The 21929-nt window shown below is 49.1% G+C and overlaps 1 non-coding gene across 1 annotated transcript; it reads left to right on the forward strand.

The window, feature by feature from the left end:
• Positions 1-9501: 9501 nt before the first annotated feature.
• LOC146783270 (U6atac minor spliceosomal RNA) lies at positions 9502-9626 on the forward strand. Its single transcript, XR_014971466.1, has one exon. It is a non-coding gene; the product is annotated as a U6atac minor spliceosomal RNA (small nuclear RNA).
• Positions 9627-21929: the final 12303 nt, after the last annotated feature.

Raw genomic sequence — 21929 nt, forward strand, 5'->3', positions numbered from 1 at the left:
TGCTTATACTCTCTCGTCTTCGGATAGTCTCTCTCCTCTGAGCGTATGCTTGCTCGTCTTCGGATACTCTCTCGCCTCTGTGCGTATACGCCCTAGTCTTCGGATACTCTCTCCTCTGTGCGTATACTCTGTCGTCTTTGGATACTGTCTCTCCTCTTCGCGTATGCTCGCTCGTCTTCAGATACTCTCTCTCCTCTGTGCGTATACGCCCTCCTGTTTGGATACTCTCTCTCCTCTGTGCTTATACTCTCTCGTCTTCGGATAGTCTCTCTCCTCTGAGCGTATGCTTGCTCGTCTTCGGAAACTCTCTCGCCTCTGTACGTATACGCCCTAGTCTTCGGATACTCTCTCCTCTGTGCGTATACTCTCTCGTCTTTGGATACTCTCTCTCCTCTGTGCGTATGCTCGCTTGTCTTCAGATACTCTCTCTCCTCTGTGCGTATACCCCCTTGTCTTCGGATACTCTCTCTCCTCTGTGCGTATACTCTCTCGTCTTCGGATACTCTCTTTCCTCTGTGCGTTTACGCCCTCATCTTCAGATACTCTTTCTCCTCTGTGCGTATACTCTCTCGTCTTGGGATACTCTCTCTCTCTTCTGTGCGTATACTCGATCATCTTCGGATATCCTCTCTCCTCTGTGTATATAACCTCTCGTCTTCGGATACTCTCTGCTCTGTGAGTAAAAGCTCTTTGATGTCACAGTCCTCTGTGAGAACTGTCTCCTTTCGGGATACTCTCCTCTGAGACGGTTCTCTTCTCCATTAATACCATCTAAAAAGCGAGTCAGTGGGTACTCTCACCTCTGTAGATACTGTTTCCCTCTTAGGGTACTTTCTCCTCTGTATATACCATCTTTAGGACTCATTTCTCCTCTGTGTAAACTCTCTTTTCTGCATATTCTCCATTCTCTGAGGATACTCTCTTTCTCTTGCTCTCTCTCTCTCTCTCCTCTCTGGGGATACACTTTCCAATCTGGGAATACTCTCTCCTCTATAAGTATCATCTGTTTGTTACCTCTGTCCCCGTGAGCCGTTTCTCCTCTATAGATAGTCTCTCTCTCTCTCTCTCTGTAAGTCTCTCCTCTGTTGATATTCTTTCCTCTGTAATTACTATGTAAAGATCTACTTTCTTCTCTCTAGATACTCTCTCTCATATGTGGATGCTCTCTCCTTTCTTTCTTTCTTTGACGTAAGTTCCATCTATAGGACAAATCTTTCCACTCCCCACATTTTATGTCCTCTGATCATACTCACTCTTCTGTTTCGTCTAAGGATGGCTCTCTCCTCTGTGCATACTCTCCCCTCTGTAGCTGGCCTCTTTCCTCTGATATAAGTACTATTTATAGGACAAATCCCTCCACACTGCATACACTCTCTTCTCTGGTGATACTCTCTCCTCTATAAGTACCATCTGTTTGATATCTCTGTCCCCTGTGAGGGGCCCCTCCTCTATGAATAGAATCTCTCCACTCTGTCAGGACCATCTAAAGAACAACTCTCTCCTTTTTGGATACTCTCTCCACTGTGGATACCTTCCTTACTCTGAGAATATTTTCTTGTCTGTACACATCATCTATTTGACGCTTCTATCCCTATGAGAGTGTCTCCTCTGTGGATACTCTCTCCTCTGTGGATAATCTTTCCTTTGTAGTATCTCTCCCCTGTGGATACTCTCTCCTCTGTGGATACTCTCTCCTCTGTGGATAATCTTTCCTTTGTAGTATCTCTCCCCTGTGGATACTCTCTCCTCTGTGGATACTCTCTCCTCTGTGGATACTCTCTCCTCTGTGGATACTCTGTCCTCTGTGGATAATCTTTCCTTTGTAGTATCTCTCCCCTGTGGATACTCTCTCCCCTGTGGATACTCTCTCCTCTGTGGATACTCTCTCCCCTCTGGATACTCTCTCCTCTGTGGATACTCTTTACTCTGTGGATATTCTCTCCTCTGTGGATACTCTTTACTCTGTGGATACTCTTTCCTTTGTAGTATCTCTCCCCTGTGGATACTCTTTCCTCTGTGGATATTCTCTCCTCTGTGGATACTCCTTACCCTGTGGATACTCTTTCCTTTGTAGTATCTCTCCCCTGTGGATACTCTCTCCTCTGTGGATACTCTCTCCTCTGTGGATACCCTTTACTCTGTGGATACTCTCTCCCCCATGGATACTCTCTCCCATGTGAATATTCTCTCCTCTGTGGATACTCTCTCCTCTGTGGATACTCTCTCCTCTGTGGATACTCTCTCCTCTGTGGATACTCTTTTCTCTGTAGATACTCTTTCCTCTGTGGATACTCTCTCCTCTGTGAATACTCTTTCCTCTGTGGATACTCTTTCCTTTGTAGTATCTCTACCCTGTGTATACTCTCTCCTCTGTGGATACTCTCTCCTCTGTGGATACTCTCTCCTCTGTGGATACTCTTTCCTCTGTGGATACTCTTTCCTCTGTGGATACTCTCTCCTCTGTGGATACTATTTCCTTTGTAGTATCTCTTCCCTGTGGGTACCCTCTCCTCTGTGGATACTCTTTACTCTGTGGATACACTTTCCTTTGTAGTAGTTCTCCCATGTGGATACTCTCTCCTCTGTGGATACTCTCTCCTCTGTGGATACCCTTTACTCTGTGGATACTCTCTCCCCCGTGGATACTCTCTCCCCTGTGGATACTCTCTCCTCTGTGGATACTCTCTCCTCTGTGAATACTCTCTCCTCTGTGGATACTCTTTCCTCTGTGGATACTCTCTCAGAATCAGAATCAGAATCAGAAAATAGCTTTATTCGATTTAGTCAGAGAAATCACAAAAGCACAATTAAACATCATATCAGCTGTTATAAAAAACTATTAAAAAACGATCCATTAAAAACTTTAAAAAGGTTTCCGAATGGTCAACCAGATAAAATTTTCAGTTCATTGATAGTCTGCATCTAATTACACTTTTTAAAAACATGGCAACCAAATATGTTGACATTTCATCTTCCAACATGCGTAATTTTAGCAGTGCCAATCTACATTGTCTCAATCCCCAACGTTTCAATAAAAGTTTTAAATACTTGTTTCGTGGCAGTGTATAAAATTTACAAAACAAAGTGCAGTGTATTAATGATTGTTGTGAAATATCGTCACAGGGACAAAGTATCATCTCTTTCGACCAATTATTCGGTTCCGGGAATGTAATCCATCTGAAAAAAGTGCCCCCCCTAAAACGGGTCAATAACATCCTAGAATAACAACTCTGGGTATTTACTAGATAATCCTGTAGCCCAGGTCTCTGTAGAATTAAATGATTTTCCATTACCGATACCTTCTTTCCTTCTACTTGCCACCGTTTTGTCTCTAAGGTAATAAGACAAATCTCTTTTAGTTTTTTTTGTGATATTGTTGTTAAGAGATCCAGGGAGTCAAAGAATTCAGGGTACCCAATCTCTTTAAAAAAAAGCTTTAACATAAGTAAGCCACTTAATGTTTAATGCGCCCTGTAACTTTAAACAATCTTGAAATATGTTCCTATTTAATTCTGTCTCCTTAGTCGTCCACACCTTATGCCACAGTAAAATAGGGCTCATTTTAATAAGATCTGTAACATAGGTCAGACCTAACCCCTTGTGGCAAACATACGTAGAGGTTGACTTTGGTACTGCTAACAGGTATCTGAGAAAAGTGTTCTCACAGAGTTGAATCTCTCGAGTGTCTGCTATCCCCCACATTCCTGCTCCATAAGTTACTGTTGAAATACATTTTAATTTGTAGATTTCAAGTAAGATATGTACTGGCCTGCCTCCCACTTTGTTGGCAAATTGTTGTATTGCCCCAATAGCACGAGAAAACGCTAGTTTTCTTGTGTGCGCGGCAGCGGACCAAGACCCATTTTGTTCAAACACTATTCCCAAATAAGAAAAGGTTTTAGTTTGTTCTATCCTTGATTTCCCTAAAAAGATCTTACATTGGGTGTTCCTTTTATGTGAACAACACATAGTAAAGGTTTTCCCTATGTTAATTTTTAAGCCCCTATCACTCATGTAGTCAGAGAAGGAACAAAGTGTTTGCTGTAATCCCCTCTGGGTCCTTGCCATGATTACCGCGTCATCCGCATAAAGTAAGATGGGGGCTGAATTTCCTCCTATTTGAGGGTAATCTTGATTTTCATTAACTAAATGGGTTGCCAAGTTATTAATATAAAGGTTGAACAGAAGTGGGGCTAAAATGCAGCCCTGTCGTACTCCTTTTTTTATGGGGAATTTCCTTGAGCATTGGCCCTCTTTACCAAATTTTACTCTTGCTCCCGCCCCTCTATATAATTCCTTGACAAAAAGTAATATGTGGTGATCAATGCCTAATTCCATTAAGGTATCCCACAGGATTTCGTGACTAAGGCAGTCGAAGGCCGAACTGAGATCGACGAAAGTTAAAACGAGGTTACCTTTTTTCGCCTCGACATATTTTCCTCTAATGATGGCTAAGTTCGACCCTTGTTCCTCAGTGCCCAATCCGGCTTTGAAGCCATATTGGAACCTTGAAAGGATCCCTGAGTCTTCTGCCCATGTTTGCAGCCTATTTAGTATTACTCTCCCTGCTATTTTCATAAGAGAGCCTAGCAACTAAATGGGCCTGTAGCATTTAGGGTCGTTTCGGTCCCCCTTCTTAAAAATTGGAACCACTATTGCCTCTTGCCATGTTTGTAAAAAACCTTCTTTATTGCTACTATTTAGGACATTTGTTAACAGGGGCGCCCATAATTCCATGTTCATCTTATATATGTCCACAGGTACTCCGTCTGGACCGGGGGCCTTTCCTGCTGCACTGTCTATGATGGCTATTTCCACCTCAGCTACTGTAAAATAAATTTCCAAGGGAAACAAGCCATCTAAGCTCTCACAAGAATGGGCTAGTTCTTCCTCCTCCGCCTCTTGCGGAGGGTCTTTTTTGTAAAGTTCTGTGAAATGGGCTACCCAGGTGTCTTCATCTATCGCCATTTCAATGGTATCTGTGTTTCTAGCTCCAAAAAAAGGTGCATTTACCGCTTTCCAAAACCCTGTAGTATCTTTCAAGATACAGGCTTGATGTAGAGTATCCCATGCTTCTTTTTTAATTATCTTCTTCCGATTTTTTCTTGCAGCGTGGTAGGACACTCTCGCCTTTCTAATTTCAAAGGGATCTTTTGGTACTCTTTTGAGTGTTTGGATCAGAGCTGCATGTGTCTTCCTGCAATCTCGATCAAACCATCCCTTGTCCTTTTGTCTAGGATGCTTTTTAAGAGTGCCCGTGAGGGCCTTTTTTATTTCTGCAGAAATACCGCAGAAAGCAGAAATAATTTCACTATAGTCCCCATCTGCTGATAAGCACAACATGAAGTCTTTGTAGTTATTTTTTATCAGGACTTCCAAGAAATCGACAGGGTCTACTTTGTTCCATTTTATTGAATAACCATTTAATTTGGCTAGAGTTAGTCTGTGTCTATAAAGATCTTCTGTGACATCATGATTTTTTCTGTTAGTAGTCAAAAGTTCTAAACGCAGGCTAATAGGGAAGTGATCACTGAGTGCAATATCGCCTGTAGCAAGCTGTAAAATGTAACAGTGATAACTATTTGATACCAGTATAAAGTCAATCACTGAGTTACAGCCCCTGCCATTAAAGGTAGGGTAAAAAGGCGTCTGTTGGTTGCAGACTTCATTCGCAAAAACCCAAATCTAACTCAAAAAGTAAAGTATTAAAAAATTTCCCTTCAGTGGTGTGGGTAAAATGAGTACAAGGGTCTCCCACGAGGTTATTCAAACCACACACCCCTGTCTGGCTATTTGTGCAAAATAACAATTAAAGTCCCCTGCCCAAATCACACAATACTCTCTCCTCTGTGGATACTCTCTCCTCTGTGGATACTCTTTCCTCTGTGGATACTCTTTCCTTTGTAGTATCTCTCCCCTGTGGATACTCTCTCCTCTGTGGATACTCTGTCCTCTGTGGATACTCTGTCCTCTGTGGATACTCTGTCCTCTGTGGATAATCTTTCCTCTGTGGATAATCTTTCCTCTGTGGATACTCTTTCCTCTGTGGATACTCTTTCCTTTGAGGTATCTCTCCCCTGTGGATACTCTCTCCTCTGTGGATACTCTGTCCTCTGTGGATACTCTTTCCTCTGTGGATACTCTCTCCTCTGTGGATACTCTTTCATTTGTAGTATCTCTTCCCTGTGGGTACCCTCTCCTCTGTGGATACTCTTTACTCTGTGGATACACTTTCCTTTGTAGTATCTCTCTCCTGTGGATACTCCCTCCTCTGTGGATACTCTCTCCTCTGTGGAAACTCTTTCCTTTGTAGTATCTCTCCTCTGTGTATAATCTCTCTTCTGTGGATGCTCTGTTTCCTCTGTCGGTACTGCCTCCTCTCTGATGATACTCTCTCCTCTGTAAGTACCATCTATGAGATGACTCTCTCCACACTGCATACTCTCTCTCTCCTCTGTTGATACTCTCTCCTCTGTAAGTACCAACTATAGGGCGACTCTCTCTCCTCTGTTGATACTCTCTCCTCTGTAAGTACCAACTATAGGGCGACTCTCTCTCCTCTGTTGATACTCTCTCCTCTGTAAGTACCAACTATAGGGCGACTCTCTCTTCTCTGGTGATACTCTGTTCCATGTAAGTACCATCTATGGGACGACTCTCTCCACACTGCGGACTGTCTCAATCCTCCGATGATACTCTCTCCTCTATAAATACTATTTATAAGACAACTCTCTCCACACTGCATACTCTCTCTCTCGTCTGGTGATACTCTCTCCTCTATAAGTACCATCTATGGGACGACTCTTTCCGCACTTCATACTCTCTCTCCTCCAATGATACTCTCTCCTCTATAAGTACTATTTATAAGACAAATCTCTCCACACTGCGTACTCTCTCTCTCCTTTGGTGATAATCTCTCCTCTATAAGTGCCAACTATAGGACGACTCTCTCGACACTGCATTCTGTCTCTCTCTCTCTCCTTTGTAAGTACCATCTATGGGATGACTCTCTCGACACTGCATACTCTCTCTCTCTCTCTCTCTCTCTCTCTCTCTCTCTCTCTCGCTCCTCTGGTGTTACTCTCTCCTCTGAGAGCTGCAGACTCCGCCTGCTGTCCCAGGACCAAGACACCACCTGGAGCTCTAACAATGCACTTCCTAATCAACAACTACCACAGCTACTGTGGACCGCACACAGCTCTCTAGGTCATCTCATACTAGGTCACTAGGTCATCTCATACGCTCCCGTCAGCATTGTAATCCAGTGCATAAGTCATTCAATGCGCCTCAAGGGCAGCCCACAGGAACCAGAGCAATGCACCCCATACCTGACCTAGAACAGCCCTTACTGTACTGGAGTGCTGCATCGCTCTGTCAATTCACATCATACGTAGCTCACCGCAACCCTAGCTAATGTGATCAGCTTCTCAATGCGCCTCGCACTAGGACCTCGCCCATAGTTTATCAGAACACCCCACAGCTCTGTCAAAGAGCCTCATACCAGACTCCATCATGCAGCATTCATATTCTGGGATTACAGAGGACTCCGCCGATGCACCTCTTGTCTAGCCCATACAAGCCCTTATTCTTCGTGAAGAATGGTTAGCTCTTTAATTTCCCTCATACCTGATCCACAGCAAGGCTAGCACATCTGGGACTCCACACATTTCTGTCAACGCTTGTCACGCGTGACTCGCATCAGACACATCTGCACACCGGAACCAATGCAGCCCGTGCCACCTCTCACTAGTCCCTGTCTCCAAACAGCTTTTATCATGGCACTGCCTCGATCCCAGAGAAGCTGTGCTGTTCCAGGGCAGGGCCCTTTACTGATCACTCTCTCCAAGCACCGCAAAGAACACTGAATCAGCGTGCAGTAAACGTCCACTTCTGTGCTTAGAACCCAACTTCTCGTCCTTGACTGTATCTTAGACCTCGCACAGCGCCCTGCAGGCTTTTGGCGCTATACAAATGCCTCATACATACATGTAAATCGTTTGTATCTTGTGGTTTCGCTTTGTAAGGCTGCCCGGGGTGGGGGTTGCGCAGCGGCCCGCCCCCTTGAGGGCGGCCGCCTTAGTGCCACAGGAAGGCACAGGGGTGGGAGGTCGTGTCCCTGGGCTTGACCTAGGGAGACCCCAGTCAGGTAGCTGCTTCCGGCGGGGAGGAGCCAAGGGGGGGGTACATATTCGGTCCCCGCCCCCTCCTCGCCCTCTTGTCCGCTCGTTTGCCTTGGCTGCTGGTTCCGCGTCGGTCGTGTTCTCTTGGAGAGATAGAGTCACACTTCGATCGATCGCTCGCCTGGTACGATCGTCTGCGGCCCAGAACGTCCGCTTGTCGCGGTGAGTCTGCTTGAGGTGGGCGATATAAAAAATGTGTACGTTGAAAGCCGGCAGTTAGACGTGTCCCGGTCGGCGGCTTCCCTCAGCCTTGGGTATTTGCCCTGGAAGGGGCTCTCATTGGGCCTGAAGGCCCTGGGGACGGGATGTGGTCCGGCGGCAAGACTGCAGACCTTGGGTTCGAGCCTTGTGGTCGCGTCCACAGCCTGTGATCTGGGCAAATCACTTAATCACCTAATGGCCGAGTTCGCGCTATATAATTATGCAACACCGGGGTTGTAGCGTTACTGGGTTAGCCCGGATCAGGTCTCAGTTATCCCGGTAAGTGTTGGTGATTGATTGGAAGCGAGAGTCTCTGTGGAGCGGCGGGTGATCTTGGTGCCATAGCGTGGCCGGGAGGGCCCGGATCGGTGCTTTTATTAAGGCATTCGTGGCTGCGGGGCTGTAGCTCAAGGTTAGAGCGCATGCGGTGCATGCCTGTGGCCCCAGGTTCGCTTCTCCGGTATCTCCGCTTCTGTCACAGTGCTGCCGACCTCGGAGCAGGGGACCAGGGTGCGAGAGTCGGAATTGTCCTTTTGAGAGCACGGGTGTCATTATGCCAGGGGGTGTAGCCCAGTGGTAGAGCGCAGGGATTGCGTGGAGGAGGCCCCGGAAGGGCTGGATTTAGGACGGTGCGACCGTGGTGCTATCTTCTTGTGGGCGCCGGGTTTGGGTGTTTATTAGGCTTTTGAAGCACCGGATGCTGCGTTTCTTTCAGATCTCACATGTGGGTCAAGTTACTCGTGTGATTAATTTCCTCCTGGAGAGATCAGCATTTTGTAGAGTTGAGGCTTAGACTAACGGGAAGTTAGTGCAGAGTGTAGGTGTTCCTGCTGCTAAGAACGTGTGCCAAGTAGATTACAGAGTGCGTTTGATGTAAATAGGTCAGCAGGTTACTGTTTTCAAAGGAGGCACACCTTTTTACTCACAAGTTACAACTTAAAGTACGTTATTCAATAACTGCATGCACACCGCCATTAAGCATACATTACGAGAACATTGTTTACTTTGCAAAAAGGGCTAATTTTGGGAGGCGGGAGCTTGCATAGCGCGCGTTTGACCCGAATCGGGCAGCATAGCGCTTTCTTGCACCAGTTGCCTCACATCCTGGCATGTACGGATAGTGTTGGATGAAAGGAGAGAAGGTTAGCACTTCCCTTGACAAGGATGGAAGGGGTGTCCTAGTGGCCTTTACAACACATGCACGGTTAAGGCACCGTTACTTACTTACTGGCGTCTAAACCATGTCAGGCATGATGCGCGTTTTAGTAATACAGTGCAGCACCGCATGATTAAGAAGGGAAGTTAGCGCAATTGGTTTGTCGAGGAGAGGATGTGGACCGTCGGCTACGCTGCGGCGAGGTCGCGTACACGTGAGAAGTCCCTGGGTGTGGAATGCGGGTGGCTTTGATCTGGGGAGTCCAGGTTCGGGCCTCGGCGTGGGCATTGTAGGGAGAGGCGGTGTGGCCTCAGGCACGCGCGCGCTGTCGCAGGCGGGTCTTTGTTTTCCCCGCGCGTGAATGTGGATGTAAGGCGGTGCCATGTGGGGCCCCCCCCCTTTACCGTGGGGCCAAGTTCTCGCTATATATATATATAATGTGCACACCGGAGCAGAGTATCAGCCATGGGAGGTGAGGGGCATTTATCTGATAGTGCTATGTGGGCACGGTGTCATGTATGGCAGAGTATGCACTATGTAGGCTTGCGTCATTTTGGTGTGTCCCCTTGCGGCGGAGCGGGTGCTATGTGTAGCGCGCGGATGCCGATTGGACTTGGGCGGGCTAGCGCGATGTCATAATAACCTCAAGGGAAGAAGGCCAAGAGTGTGGGTGCTCTTTGCCTGGTTAGTTCTAGCTCAAGTTCGTGCTGTATAGGCCCCGGATTGGGATATTGCAGTTTTGGGTGTTTCTGGGATCGCTTGATTGGACCCCGGCAGAGCCTCCTTGTTGGGTTTTAGTATGTAGTTACGGGCCCGTGTTCGGCGCTCCAGTGCCTTCGGGTCGAGCCTCGCTTTTGTCTGTATCTCCCGTGCCTGAATGTGCAATGGAAACACGGTGCTCGTGTAAGCGCTCCTTTTCCGGCAGGTAGAGTCGCACTATAATTTTTATCTCCTCAGTAGTGGCGACACGGAGAGGTATGCATGCGCACGGGGGGCACGTGGGCTATGCGGTGGCATCTGCAGGTTACGGGCTTTAATCCATTGTGCGGCCCCCAGCTTTCCATCCGGCAGCCGTGGCTAAAAAGAACAGTACTGCTCAGTGGGCGCATGTTTCGCATGTATGAGGCCCCAGGCTGGCAATGGCACCATGTTTTTGAGCCTCGGGGTCGCTTACGCACAATTGGATTGCGTGCATGTCGCTTACACTCCCGTCCCTGAAGGTGGAGACGCGCTATATTGTGTTTAAGTAGTTTTACACAATGAGAGGTGGTGATTGCTCGGAGATATGCTTTGGTGACATATCACATTCCTTGGGTGACATATATGATTGTGGGAGTTGCAGGCTGGGCCTGGCCTGACTACGTGCTGGTGTTTTTCTGCTGCATTACATCCTGTGGAGAAGTCAATCCCGGTAGGCATGCATCCTCACTCCCTAGTCATTGCCTCAGCTAGTTAGGGAGCCCTGCAGACCAGTTGTTTTTACTTTTATTCCATACTTGAAGCTGGCGCAGGGCGCACCTGGCTCTGTTGGTGTCTTTCATGGAGAATTGGCGTTTTACTGGTGTGGAGGGACAGCCCAGCTGTCGTATTCGCAGGCAGGCTGACATGAGGGTAGAATAGCTCTCGGTGGGCCTTGCAATTGAGCTAGGAGGGGTACTTATTTCAGTATATGCAATCATAAGCACTGAGCAGCCAATAGATGGGCTTGGTGTAAGTAGTGCTCCTCGCTTTGTATATATAGAGATGCGAGGATATGTGCGCAGTATGTCAGGTTCCGGGAAATCAGGTTTATCGTGTCATCGCCTTTGCGCTCACATACACAGACATTTGTATGTTTTAAATGTATTTTGTCATAGTGTTTGGTGACCCTGCCTCACCATGCCTGAACCGAGGCATTTTCCAAACGATATGCCTGCTTGCCGCAATTATGACTCATTGATCTTATGCAACAAAGAGGCATGGCCAAGCCAGTACTATTAGCTTTGGTATGTTCAGCGTCACAGGAGTACAGATCGGGCCGCCAAGATGGAGAGCTGGGGAGATGAGTTACCCTGTCGGCTAGGGCGCTGGGCCTTGGACATGGGGAACTGGGTGGGCGTCTCGGCAATGACGCTAAAACATCCTGTGATTCTGGGCAAATCGCTTAATCTCCCTTGTGTGTGGGCACAGCTGGGATCTGCGTAGGTCAACCATAGTGGGGTATGTCGCAGGTCCTCTCCTGCCCAGGTCTCATAGAAGGGCAAGTTACTTGGGCATGCTCCTTGCTGTAGTTCAGCACACGAATCTATGCATGTGTAGGTAAGGGCAGGTTTTATCCCAAGGAGGGCAAATTACATACATCCTCCAGTACTCCTAGATACAGGCAGGCCCAGTTCCACCTCTTCCTGTGGGAGGCTAGCAACTCCGGGGGATACTAAGCACACCGGGGCATAGTTTGTTCAGCACCAAGGGCCACTGTAGGTCAGCAGGTAAGGACTTGGGATAGGACTCAGCAAGTAAGTAGGATGGGCGGGGTAGGGGTCAACCCACTGGGGGTGCAGTGACTGCAATTTTGGCCACATCACGATCCTTCCATCAATACTTCTTGCCTCATGCATGAGTTTTTCATATCAGCCTGGAATCACAGCAGTTATTTTGCAGGCAAACTCTGAGGCGGTAGCACGCATTATGGTCATGTTAGGTAGCCGGTCTACGGGGATTTATTTACAGGTCTCAGGTATGAAAATGGCACATTTCTTAGGTGTACTTGCACTTGGCAGGGAGATCGCGGTGTAATCCTCAGCTCAAGGATCCTTTCCAAACAAGATAGCCCACCAGGGGATGTGCCTGCTGTTAACCCCATGTATAATGGGCAGTGCATCAGTAGCTAGCTCTGCCTCTCACTCCTGGAGTGTGATAAAAGTAGTAACAGTTACACATTGCAATTCACAGCTTTATTAAATAGCAAGTAATTTTACGATTGTCTGAGGGTGCGATGCACAGTTATCAGTGTAAGGTTTCCACTACCCCGGCACAACGTCACATAGATTGGGCATCTAGGACACATGCTAGATGCTCTGCCGCCACCCTAATGGGAGGTTAACCCACATTGCCAGCTGGTTGACAAGGGTTGCAATGGGTAGTGCCGCCATGCGGCAATGAGTTGAAGGGTAGATAGTACTGGCAGGTCCGGCTCGCCACTTGCAACAGGGAGCTCATAGGAGGGGTCAAGCTAAAGAATCTGGAACGCTCACCGGCTGGCAAATTAGGCCGAGTGGACTTGGAACGCCAGTGTTGAGTGAGTGTTATTGTTTCCTGGTCGTTCTTGGTCTCCTGAGGGTAGGAAGACCTAGCGGCAAGGAACAGCTAGGGTTGTTTTCGTGTGCTTCAGTCATAAAAAAAAAAAAAAAAAAAAAGGGGCCCTGGCTCACACGGTAGTGGGCAAAGATCACTCACGCCACAGGTGCTGAGGCCTGGCGTTGGGCTCCCAGGTTACTTCGGAGGGGCTAGGCCTTCAGATGCTGAAAGGATGTCCGTTGTTATTTACTCGATTGTTGATCGGTGGGTATTTCCTGGGTCTTCCAGGGGTGTAGAGCATTAGGCGCTTGTCTTTCATCGGGTCGGTTTGATGCGGGATGGTGGTTTTGGGGCAGGTCACAGGCTGCCTCCTCTCGCTGTGTTTGTATTTCTAGGTGTGGTCAGGTCAAGTGACGGAGGAGAGCAATCATCGCGTGGTACAGCTGGACATGAAGGAAGGCCAGGCAAGATTGTAGCGTAGGCAGATAGTGGGACTGATCGGGGACTGGTGTGGGTCTCAATGGCAGGCCGCCATGCAAGGGGACCATGTACCTAGGGCACGTACATCAGGCAGTGACATGTGAACTGGGACCATGTGTACTAGAATATGCAGGAGTGGTTCCCACCACGGTCGGTCAGATGGGAAGTTGTCATCTTGATTCTCACTGGATACCCTCACTCCACCACGCCTATTGTAAGCTGAGGACGCCTGTTGACGCTGTTAGACCTGCTATTAGTTAGTACCGCACTGCTGTGCCTTGGCCCGGTTTGTCTCGCAGCAGGGCCAGTTTGGGGGTACCGGCGAGTTGTTTGCTCCTCGGCTGAAGCGGGCGCTGCTAGAACAGGGCATGATTGATGAGGCCAGGCAGCATGACAAAGGTCTTTTCGGCACTGGCAGAATGGTGCAGGCGGCGAAGTAGTGCCATTACAGAACATGGATTTGTCAACATTCAGCTAGGAAATGATTAGCAGCAGGAAGGTATTAAACCAGGGTGAGCAATTGGTTTTGGTTTCGTGCTCAACAGGAGCAAGGGAATTGCATTCTGTCCCATCAGGGTACGGGGACCGTCTATAGCACCAGATACTGTAATGCTGCCATCTTCGCCCTGGGCTGGGGGGTCAATGTCTTCCAACTTTACAGCCAGACTCTGAGCAGGCAAAGGCTACTTGCGATGGTGCAATGGGCACTCAGCAGTAGAGTTAGATGGGTCATCATACCCCGGTATGAAGCAGTGATGAAACATAGGTTATGGCCTCTCACGACCAGGCACTCGAGGGCAGCTGTGGCGGGGGTGTGCCAGTGCCAAGAGGGTGCGGGTTGCCTGTTAGGGCTGCTGGCTTGGAGGGAGCACTACTCTGATCGCCACAAGGGCACGTTTGTTTCATAGAAGGCTGAACTGTTACTTTTATGGCATGGTGCCAGTTGCTTTAGTTATGCGCATGTTTCTTGGCAGTGTCAAACATTCAGAACACAATGCTGGTGGTTAGCCTGTTGTCAGGCTGTTCAGAGGTATTTTAGCTCAGGCATGGCCAAGCATGGGTTATAGGCCGGAGGTCTGCCCTGGGATTCGTGTTAACAGGCAGGTGAAGCAGCAGAACTTGGAGGGGCTTGGGTTTGACCTCTGGGTACTAGGGCAGAGTCTGGTTGCTCACTGAGTAGCACGCCCTTGAGTTTGGCGAAACAGGTACCTTTGCGAGCATCAGTACCGGGTAACTTCGCCCGCCCTACAGCACTGGCTGGCAGCTATGCAGGTTGTGGAAGTGGCCTTCCAACAGGGGCCTATGGTCCATATGATTAAGGGAAGCACCGGGGGAACACTTTAAGCTATAAATCTGTTGGAGACCAATTGGCTTTTCCAGTATTCAAATAGAGAAGCATTTTACACGTTGTTCTCCTCTGTGGTCACTCTGACCTGTCTCTCCCTGGTATACTAGCAGAATTTTGGGAGGGCAAGGCTTTACATTTGGTGGTGACTGATGGAATACGATGGGCATACTCCAACGGAGTGAAAGAGGAAGGAAGGCAGGCTGGGCACTGCCAGGCAGGAGTGTCTTGGCAAAGGGATTGTTATTTAGCCATGCAAAGGCAACTTTGGACCATCGCCTATTTAGGTTTAAGGTCATTTCAGTCAAATCCACGGAGGAGTTTAGAAAGGTTGGGGAAACCTGTCCTGATGGTGCACGCTGGCCGCCGGCCCGGTTGGGCGTAGACTTGTTTTGACTGGACCTGGGAGAAGCCCGGTATCAGTATGCTGTAGGTATGATGGCCTACCAGGAGCCATGCGCAGTTGCGCAGAGCAAAGAGGTCTTGGCTTCATCAGGCATGGTCTTATACACGCCAAGTCCACAGGGTGCCGGGAGGGAGATGGGGTGCACCTCCCTAGTTTAGGCACGGTTCTTTTCCTACTGGACCTAGGGGAAGCTTTGGCTGCAGCAGGCTGTTAGTAATAGGCTACCTTGGCAAGGAGCCCGCTCAGGAGAAGCCATTGAGGTGTCAAGGAGAAAAGTTAATAGCGCCATGTGCAAGTTCACTGAGCTAAGAGGCTTTGGCTTCATCAGGCATGGCCTTCTACACGCCAAATCAACAGGGTGTCTGGAGGGGGATGGGGTGCACCTCTCCACGCTAGGCATGAATTTAATTTTACTTGACCTTGGTGAAGCCTTGGCAGCTGCGGGTTGCGAATAGACTGGACCTACTGGGCCTAGGGGAAGCTTTGGCTGAAGCAGGTTGTAAGGAAATAGGTCTACCTTGGTGGGGGGCCCTGGTAGTGACGGTGGCCACTCCCAAGGCTGTGGAGGAGTTACAGGGCGATCCAGGGTCTGCACATACCAAGGGGTATAGCATGCAGCAGCACCGTGTGGTGCTAAGCCAGGATACCCAGGGATCTTTTAGCGTGTCCACTGGAAGACCTACGGCGCCCCGCTAACCGACAGGCGGTTGTGGGTCTGAGCAACCGGGGGCTGCCATGTATGCTCCGCCCACCCATCACGGGGGGGCGTGGGGAAGCATGTGGACTGGAGGTCCACGGATGGGAGGGGTGGACCCTCCCAACATTTGGTGGTCACCAATTGGCGTTGCCATGGTGACTCTAGGCTTATCAGACGGGCAGGCGGCATGGGGCTGGCCTGCCCTGGGATCGCCCGTAAGATAACCCACCGTGTTTGCATATTTATTATGCTAATAAACCTGCAGCAATATTTCTCCACTTACATTCAGTGTCATGTGTTTTATTATGATTATGTACTGATGTATGCTATGATAACGGTTGCCGATATTGGCACTATGTAAGGCTGCCCGGGGTGGGGGTTGCGCAGCGGCCCGCCCCCTTGAGGGCGGCCGCCTTAGTGCCACAGGAAGGCACAGGGGTGGGAGGTCGTGTCCCTGGGCTTGACCTAGGGAGACCCCAGTCAGGTAGCTGCTTCCGGCGGGGAGGAGCCAAGGGGGGGGTACATATTCGGTCCCCGCCCCCTCCTCGCCCTCTTGTCCGCTCGTTTGCCTTGCCCGCCCATCCGCTTACCCGGCATCAGGAGGGACAAGAAGGGGGGGGAAGGTTTTTCTAACAACTTTCACTTTTGTGTTGCAGGAGGAGTTACAGGGCGATCCAGGGTCTGCACATACCAAGGGGTATAGCATGCAGCAGCACCGTGTGGTGCTAAGCCAGGATACCCAGGGATCTTTTAGCGTGTCCACTGGAAGACCTACGGCGCCCCGCTAACCGACAGGCGGTTGTGGGTCTGAGCAACCGGGGGCTGCCATGTATGCTCCGCCCACCCATCACGGGGGGGCGTGGGGAAGCATGTGGACTGGAGGTCCACGGATGGGAGGGGTGGACCCTCCCAACATTTGGTGGTCACCAATTGGCGTTGCCATGGTGACTCTAGGCTTATCAGACGGGCAGGCGGCATGGGGCTGGCCTGCCCTGGGATCGCCCGTAAGATAACCCACCGTGTTTGCATATTTATTATGCTAATAAACCTGCAGCAATATTTCTCCACTTACATTCAGTGTCATGTGTTTTATTATGATTATGTACTGATGTATGCTATGATAACGGTTGCCGATATTGGCACTATTATCATTGCTAGAGTGCACTCAGGATTCCCCGTTCTGGATGAAAGGCCAGGCCTGTGGGCAGTGGGGCCGCTTGACAGCTTCCGGTGCACTGCGCTCACGTGTGCATCTGCTCATCAGCAGTCCTAATGAGAGTGTGATATTAGCGTCCCCCATTAAAGATCACGGTGCCGCATAAGTGCACTGTCAGCACGTGCTCAGATGTCTCATTCCCCCACTCCGCTTGGGTTTCGTTATTCTCACGTGCGCAGGGTTCTGAGGCGCATGCGCGGTACGCGGAATCAGCCGCGTCCGTGAAGATCACTGGCTGCGCATGCGCACTTTGTGCAGAGTGGGGTGGCTGCTAGGTCTGAACCGGTCAATTCATTCATCCTCCAGTCCAAGCTCCATAGGCGTTGGGCGATGCTCTAAAACTGCTGAGGCAAAGTCTGTTCAAGCTGTGCTAGCCTGAGCAGGAGAGAGATTAACACATGTGTCATGTAGGGTGACCAACTGGCATTGGTGCAAATTCAGGCCGGTGAGTGTAAAAATTCAGGACAAAGGGTCAAAATTCAGAACACAAATTCAGGACAGGAGGTCAAAATTCAGGACAAAACTTCAGGACAATAGGTAAGTTTTACAGACACATCAGAGGAGGTTGCGCAATAGTATATAAGTAAGCCCAGCCATATCCAAACATATTCAACCATTTGGAAACCTATCCATCATGTATCCTTCCATCTATCATTTCACTCATCCATCCCTTCATCCATCCTTTCACTCATCCATCCATCGTCCACTCACCATTTCACCCTATCCATCTGTACACTCATCCATCCACTCTTCTACCCATCCATCCATTTACTCATCCATCCAGCCATTTACCCTTTCACCCATCCAGCCATCCTTTCACTTACTCATCCATCCACCCAGTCACCCAGTCACTCATCCTTCCACCCATCCACCCTTTCAGTCATCCATCCATCCTCCCTTTCTCTCCATCGACCCTTTCACTTAGCCATCCTTCCTTCCACCCATCCATCTACTCATCCACTCATGAATCCACCCATTGACCCTATCACTCATCAATCCTTTCTCTCATCCATCTATCCTTTCACTCCTTCACTCATCAATTCATCCTTTTGTCTATCTACCCTCTCTTTCACTCACTCATCCATCCTTACATCCACCCTTTCACTCATCCGTCCATCCATTCACTCTTGCACTTATCAATTCATCAATCCATCCATCATTTCACTCATCCATCCACCCACTCACTCACTCACTCACTCATCATCCATCCTCTCACTCATCCATCCTTTCACTCATCCATCCACCCTTTTACCCATCCAGCTACCCTTCCACCCATACATCCAGCTATTTACCTTTTCTCTCATTCATCCTTCCACTTACTCATCAATCCATGCTCTCTCATTCTCCATCTATTCAATCTTTCATTCATCCCCTCACCCTTTCCATAATTCATCCAGCCATCCACCCATCCCTTCGCTTACTCACTCGCCTACCTTTTCATATTTATTTTGAGCTGAGCCTTTTTGAGAAGAGGCCCATCAAGAACTTCACCCTCGCTGCAGGAGCCATTCCAGGACTGGGACAGAAGCCACCCAGGGCGGAGACAGGATCCTCCCCAGGGGGGACAGGAGCCATCACAGGCGGGGTCGGGGGCAGGAGCCACCACATGGGGGGGACAGGAGCCATCACTGGGGGAAGGGGACAGGAGCCATCACCAGAGGGGGAACAGGATCCACCATGGTTTGCACAGGGGTGGGCATGTAGTATTCAAGTATCATCTTGGCCCCTCCAGGGTGGGGTAGGGCTCCTCACCCCCTCCTGGACAAGACAATGAGAAGACAGGCTCTCTTTCCAAAATGTTAGTTTTGCCATCCCCCCTGTGATGTACAGTACTTAAAGGAGATACTCCCAGAGAACTGATTTAACTGATTGTCCTCCATACTTTGTTAATCAGTGTGGGTGCGATTGTGCCATTTCTTTATTTTATTACATTATAGACTGCATGTTTGCTTACAATTTAGTGACGGTAATTAAGCTCTGTGAAGAGAACCACGTGCTGCCTCGGTGTAATCAGGGCCAGTTCTAGGATGTTTGGGGCCCTGGGCAGAAAGGGAATGTGTGAGACCCCTCCAAATTGCAGAGACATGACACATTCAGGGCTGTTTGCATCTGAATAGATGCCCCTGCAGCTGCAGCCCCTACCTCTCAGTCACCTTCAAGCACCTCTTAACAGCTCATCAAGGGCTGAAGGTGTGAGGGTTGCCATCCCGCTGTGCCTCTCCAATGCTGCTGGGTATCTGAGCTTTGGTACTGCATCGGAGCCTGTTACACCCGACCTCAACAGCATCGGAGTCAAGAAGGGAGGTGGGTGGAAGCTGTGCCGGTTTTAGGGTGGTGCGACCGGTGCCCGGTTAAAATTACGGACAAATGGCGTCCGTTAAAGAATCTCCACGGACAACGGACAGACGGCCGAAATTACGGACTGTCCGTGAAATTTACGGACGGTTGGTCACCCTAGTGCCATGGGGGCCGAGAATGGATCTATGGCTTAACTGGGAAAGCTTCCCTCACATAGAATGTGTAATGTTAGAGTATGGTTAACAGGTTTTTGAATCTACTCCCCAAACACACATAGCGCCCAAGCAATGCAGGGGAAGAGGGGGATCCAGCAGCTATTAATGAGTCGGATTCGGTGTGGGCAAGGCCCAGTGAAATATGCAGAATTTGTCCCTTTGTAAATTGCGGTCATCAGGACACGTTCAGCTGTGGTCCCAGTTTGCCATTTTTTTCAGAGCAGGGCACTACCCTGCACGCCTGAGGGGGCTTTGTTATTTTCACCTAGAGCTGGGCCCAAAACAAAGGCCTGACTTAAAGGACCATCAGCCCTCCTTTTGTTTGAGTCTGAGAACTATCTGGACCTAACACCTAGATGTCAAAGCAAAGGAGGGAAACAAAGACACACAGGTTTTTATTACTTCACAAGTACTTAGGCGAAGCTATATATTTTTTCCCTCCGGAGTGTTATATAGCGCGCACTTGACCCGAAGATATCAGAGCGCTTTGCATGAGCAGCAGTTGTGTTACACAGGGACACATTTATTTAAAAAAAAGATTGTTAGGCACGTGGAGATTAAGTTATTTGCCCAGAATGTTGAGCGCCCCTGCCGAGACACAAACCCAGTTCCCCAGCGTCGAGGTCAGCCGCTCTAGCCATCAGGCCACAACCTCTCACTATGATTTGTAGGCAGGTTTTTGACTTTGTACAGCCCTTGTATATAAGAGATATGCATACCCTGTAAAAATGCCAGATGCATCTGTATGAGTAATTACACAAATAATAAATTAAATGTAAAGAGAAATCTGTCTGCCTTCCTTGAATCGAAGGAACTTCCCCACAACACACAAATGGGTTTCCGACCAAAACATAGCACGGAAACAGTGTTGCTGGCGGTGGGTGAGGAGCTCGGGCGTCTCCTTGATCAAGGAGGCTCAGCGGCCACCCTCCTGCTTGACCATAGTGCAGCCTTCGACACCGTGGATCACCACACTCTGAGAATCTCAAAGGTCGGTATCTAAGACAGAGCACTAGAACGGCTTGCATCTTTTCTGGACAATCGTTCCTTCCAGGTTTTGGATCAGTCCTGCTACTCAGCTGGTCTCCCTCTTGGCTGTGGAGCCCCTTAGGCTCCTCCCTGAGCCCCACCTTGTTTAACCTTCACATGCTCCTCCGTGCCGAGATCGTCCGTTCATTTGGACTGTCATTGGATTCATATGCCGATGACACGCAGCTGGTCGTGTCAATCTGTCCGGATCCCAGATCTAGTCATCGATCTTTAACCCATGTCTTCAAGATTTAGCCAGCTAGATGGCTGGTTGCAAATTAAAACTTACTGAGGACAAAAAGGAAGTGATGCTGCTGGGTAATAACTTTGGCCGCAACCTCCCGAGCCCCCTACCTGACATCCTGAGAAAGCTTCCTCCCCCCACAAATGCGATAAAAAGTATTGGGATGTGGCTGGATGCCACGCTCACGATGGACCATCAAGCGAGAAAGCTTTTCTGCCACCAGTTATGGCATCCTAAGAATGTTCATAAAGGTTCTCACCCTTCTGCTCTCAGATTGAAGAGAGATCGTCCAGGCCCTTGTGCTGTCTCGCCTCGATTATGGTAATGCCCTGTATCTTGGCTCGCCCCGTTATGTCATCAGACGGCTGCAGACTGTGCAGAATGCTGCTGCCCAACTCTTGATGATCACTCCAAAATACCACCAGTCTACTGCCACGGCTCTTAGGGACCTCTACTGGGTTCTGGAGGAATGCTGAGTGCAGTTCAAGACCCTCTGCATTATGCATTGGGCGTTTAACAAGAAAGGTCCCTCTCTGCTGAGAGCGCTAGCCTCCCCATACTAGCCTCCCCATACTAGCCTCCCCATACTAGCCTCTCCATACTAGACTCCCCATACTAGCCTCCCCATACTAGCCTCCCCATACTAGCCTCTCCATACTAGACTCCCCATACTAGCCTCCCCATACTAGCCTCCCCATACTAGCTTCCCCATACTAGCCTCCCCATATTTGAGATCTTACTCAGGCTGGACACTGAGGTTCCCCACGATCAGAATATCTCGATGGGGCGGCTGCTCCACCCGGTTTCTGGCTCAGAAACTTTGGAACACCTTGCCTTTGGACCTACGTCTATTAAAGCTTGAACTTCCTTTTCGTAAAGCTCTGAAGGCCTGGCTGTTCCGCTTCCTTTTCGTAAAGCTCTGAAGGCCCGGCTGTTCCGCGACTGATCCTCTGGCAGCTCTATTGTTTACAGTGTCTGTGGCAGTGCTGGGAGGCCTTCGGGTAGCCATGCGCTATATAAAAACACTAGAATAGAAAGGAATAGAAATAGAACTTACTATTTTTTATGTCATTGGTTTGTAGCAGTATTCATTCTAGAGTGAGGGGTCAGAGAACCTTAGATGACACGCCCCCATTATACTGAAACAACAAATAATACGTGTGTAAAGCAGATATTGAAAGATATT

Source organism: Triturus cristatus, chromosome 11, assembly GCF_964204655.1.
Source record: "Triturus cristatus chromosome 11, aTriCri1.1, whole genome shotgun sequence".
Classification (NCBI taxonomy): Eukaryota; Metazoa; Chordata; class Amphibia; order Caudata; family Salamandridae; genus Triturus; species Triturus cristatus.